Source organism: Festucalex cinctus, chromosome 18, assembly GCF_051991245.1.
Source record: "Festucalex cinctus isolate MCC-2025b chromosome 18, RoL_Fcin_1.0, whole genome shotgun sequence".
In the NCBI taxonomy this organism is placed as follows: domain Eukaryota; kingdom Metazoa; phylum Chordata; class Actinopteri; order Syngnathiformes; family Syngnathidae; genus Festucalex; species Festucalex cinctus.
In genome coordinates this window covers 22185025-22189293 of record NC_135428.1, presented here as the reverse complement: position 1 = coordinate 22189293, position 4269 = coordinate 22185025, and the positions used below count along the sequence as shown (strand labels likewise).

The 4269-nt window shown below is 41.0% G+C and overlaps 1 long non-coding RNA gene across 1 annotated transcript; it reads right to left on the bottom strand.

Annotated features, from left to right (window-relative positions):
- Positions 1-1607: 1607 nt before the first annotated feature.
- LOC144005960 (uncharacterized) lies at positions 1608-3953 on the bottom strand. Its single transcript, XR_013279705.1, has 3 exons — positions 3844-3953; positions 1943-2010; positions 1608-1859 (listed from the first exon to the last, which is right to left on the bottom strand). It is a non-coding gene; the product is annotated as an uncharacterized LOC144005960 (long non-coding RNA).
- Positions 3954-4269: the final 316 nt, after the last annotated feature.

Here is a 4269-nt window from a genome sequence, read left to right as displayed (position 1 = left end):
AGTAATTGAGAAGTTAGGGTTAGGTATCGGTACTCGCGGCGGTGGCCGATCCTGTGGCCGTTTGACGATCAAGAACTAGAATTTAAAAACTAGAATTGATAAATTATAGGAATAGAAAGTTGTCATTAATTTCAGTTTCATTTGGCTACCTCTGAATGATGATAATGAAATTGTGTACTTTTTCCGAGGCTTCACCCAAAAAAAAAAAAAAAAAAAAAAGCCGAAGCTTTCGCCCATAACGGGCCAATGTTGACAGAACCACATTTTCGCCGAGAAAAAAAAAGAAAAGTCCATCTTTTCAAGGGTTCACTATAAAAAACAAAACAAAAACAAAACTAAACAAAAAATCGTGATTGGCCAAAGTTACAGGACAAGTTAAAATTTTAAAACACCCTGAACAGTATGTGGCTGGGATAGCTAGAATCGTGAGTAAGATTGTTATTTTGGAAAAAGACTTTATCTTGTTTGTTTAATGTGGAATTTCTTTATAGTAATGAAGTATATTTTCACTTATTTTTATGTTGGGCGATCTAAATTCCTGTTAACCTGCTTGTCATGATATGCATTTTAGTCCATGTATTGTTTTTTTTGTTTTTTGCTAATAAGCACAATTGCAATAGCAACAAGTCAAACATTGCAAGCAACCTGTTAACGTCAGTACGCAATTCTCTTTCCCTCTGTCCCTGACAGTGCGATAAATCACATGCATTAATAAATATCATGTTTTTTTTGTTAGCGAAAATCTTTCCCTCAACTTCAGGTCAAAGGACGGAGTTCTCTGAACCACAGTTCTGTGAAAAGATTCAAGGGTAAAGTTCAACATGTTGGGGGAAGGAATGAAAGGGAGGATATTGTATCTCCATTTATGTGGCATTCAGGGTGAGCGAGATGAAAGGTCACTCCAGTGCAAAGGTTACTAGGCAAGATACCATCCAAAATGCTGAACCAGTCAAATTTCTTGAGGTTGATTGTAATGGCTGAAGCGCACCACTATAATAACGTCCAAAATAGGCCTTGTGGCGCCATAAGGTGTCTTAAAAAATAAAATGAAATGAAATAAAATAAGGGCACAGCTTTTCATTTACTGGACTTTGGTCAGGACTTTGAGCAGACTTTTTACTGTTGTAGCAACATGCAAATTGCTAAAAACACCCACGGTGAAGAAGAAAAATGTGGCATGTTCATGCCTTTGCTGTTTATGATACTGGCAATGACCTGAATAAATCCTGTTTAAGCATTTCAATGAGGTTACAGCAGGTTAGAAGAGAGTGGGTAAATATAAATGGGAGAGAGTTTGGCACAGAACTGTTGGGGAAGGTGTGTGCAAATATGCAAAAGGCTACACTGCTACGACCACCATCACTACTGCCACTGCCACTACTACAACTACTGTTCTGCCCACAGTGCAAGTGTTTAAAAGGTTTTTCATAGAAGGCTAAAATGTTATAATTTCTATATTAAAATGCCATAATTCATGTATATTATTTCATGCAAAAATGGTAATTGTGTTTAAAACTATTTGTACGTAGTTAATATTAATTTCCTTGTATCTTATTTTGATGTCATCAGTAACTGCAATGTGTTATGGGGACTGACTACCCTGGAAATGGTTTTGGAAATGGTAGTTCTGCAATTGAGTAACAGTTGAAGTAGAGGTGGCAGACCTTGTTTCAACGTCATTCTCTTCCAAAATCTCGTCGAAGATGCTTCCGAGTTTGCTAGGTTCTGCATGACTTACACGAGATTCTTTTCTCACTGGCTCTTCATTTGGCATGTCGCAGCTGGCTGTGTTGACCTTCTCCATTGTCTCAAGGAGCAAATCTTTAGCAAGTTTCTGGTTAGCTGGATTAGAAAATTACCTATGAAAATAATAAATATTAAACTTACGCAAAAATCATAAAAATTGTAAATAAATAATTATGGCAAAGCTAAAAGGACTTACCTTTGTATCTGGGGTCAATCAAAGTAGTGATGTTGTAGAGTGGCTCAGTCTCAGTGTTGGAGAAGTGCCTGTTTACAGCTTAAGTTAGTGTGCTTCACTGTTTTTATTCCCATGTCAGTATCATGTCAGAGAGAAGACGCTTCAGGACGGTGATAGCAGGTATTACATCAGCATATGTTGCGGTCTCTGAACTCTCACTGCTTTTGTGACTTCTTCAAATGGTGCCAAGACACTCACAGTATTCTCAACCAACAGCCACTGGTTTGCATTCAGAGTAGATGGAAGACCATACTCGCTTGCATAGAGACTTAGGGGCCATTTTTGGTCAAGGATGCTTTGTAACATGTAAAGAGTGCTGTTCCATCTTACACTGACATCCTGCAGCAGCCGATTTTTTGACATTTTAAGGTCATCTTGGATGTCCTGGAGGCACGAGTAGGCGAGAGGGGAATGCTTAAAATGGCCAACTATTTTCCCCACAATAGCCAGAGTGTCACTCACACTACGTTGTGACAGTAGGCCCTCGTGGACGATAAGGTGAAGTGTATGGGCGACCGCACTCCCAATTCATCCAACGCTTTGCGCATGTTACGTTGTCTCGTAATATCACGTGGATCCGTTTTTTGTCTATTTGCCAAACATTCATCTTTTCCTCAATGGCAAGTTTTAAGTGTTCCGCTGTATGAGAGCCGCGGAACTCCGTGGCATTCAGCACAACATTAACCGGGCTGAAAGTTTTGTCAATCCAATGCGCTGTGAGGCTCAGCAAAGACATGGGGCAAACATCAGAGCTCCATTTCTCGTTTGTAAACGAAATGGTGCTTGACACTAATAAAAGAGCTCAAACATGGAGATCTTGTTGTATAGCTCCGGTAGTGCGGTCTCTGTTATATAGTGTCGAAAAGGAAGCTCGTACCTTGGCTCCAAAAAGTCCATTAGACGGCGAAAGCCAGTGTTTTCGCCGACAGATAATGGTTGGTCGTCGAGTGCGATGAATTCGACAAGCTTCTGAGTTATTTTCTTCAACTTGTCGCTATTTTGAGGAAGTTTTTCTCTCTTTTGAAAGGACTCCGTTAGAGTTGCTGCTTATTTCCCGCCTTACGTGTGTACAGCGCAAACTCGTCCGGATGATTCTGTTTTAGGTGCAGAATCAAATTGGTGGTATTAAAACGGGCTCTGTTAGTTCCTCCACGAGAAACGGGTTGTTTGCAGTAGTTGCATGTCGCTGTTGGACTACCATTATCTGGTAGTGTAAAGTACTTCCCACACAGCAGACATGATGGCTTATGCTTTACAGCAGTCGTAAAGCGCATCGTCGCCGTAAAAAGATGTGACACGTGATCGGATCCGATCACGTCAGTGAGTCCGGTTCCGTTTGATCATCATAAAAAAAGCCGGATTTTGACATGATCCCGATCCCGAAGATCGGATCGGGACATCCCTAGTTATCACTACGTGTTGGATACAATGTGTACGTTAACGCAGGTCAACAGCAAGCCAAACTCAATATTCATGAGCCAGGAAGGGCTGAGCATCTTGCTCCTTTATTACAGTCTTCTTGATAGCTTACAGTGAGCAAACTTTAGCATGACCTCAATGAAAAGGTTGAGTGAAACTAAAATGAACAGAAATAAAGCAGCACATTAGCTGTTGCTAAGTGAAGAAATATACCACAAAAATAACTAGGTCCAGAGAGCAGGCATATAGCCTAAATGCTCACAATAGCTACTATAAATGTAAACAAGGCATTTTCGCGACTCTTTTCATATGCTAATTAGATCGTTAGCAGCATTGCTATGCGAATTCACGGTGCTCTAAGGAAGCAAGTTTCAAGTAGAACACTTATGAAAAACCATCTCCAAAACAGATGTCTAAACACTTCTAAACACAATTAAACTTACAGCCATTGCTATCGGAGGTGTTTGAAAAAGAAAAGAGAACGCGGGATGACCAGTTCGGTTGGTTCAGCATGGCGTTTACTCGTCTCAAATGAGCACAGCTTCCACTACCCATTAATGATGTGTCGGTCGCGAACGAGTCAATACAAAGAGCAAAGAGTTTGAAGTGAACGATGAGAGCCAGCACCCTCCGTCATTTTCTCTCTCTCTCTCTCTCTCTCTCTCTCTCTCTCTCTCTCTCTCTCTCTCTCTCTCTCTCACGCTCTACCTATGTCGCTCTCTCTTTTTCACGTGTCTGAAGCGAGGTTTGACAGTGGCTCAGCTGCCGTGCTCAGAGAGGGAAACGGGAAGAGAAAGGGGAGGGATATGGTACTGCACGCGGAGCACACATTTTGTGTTTATTTTGTAAACAGCGGGACGTTTCTGTGG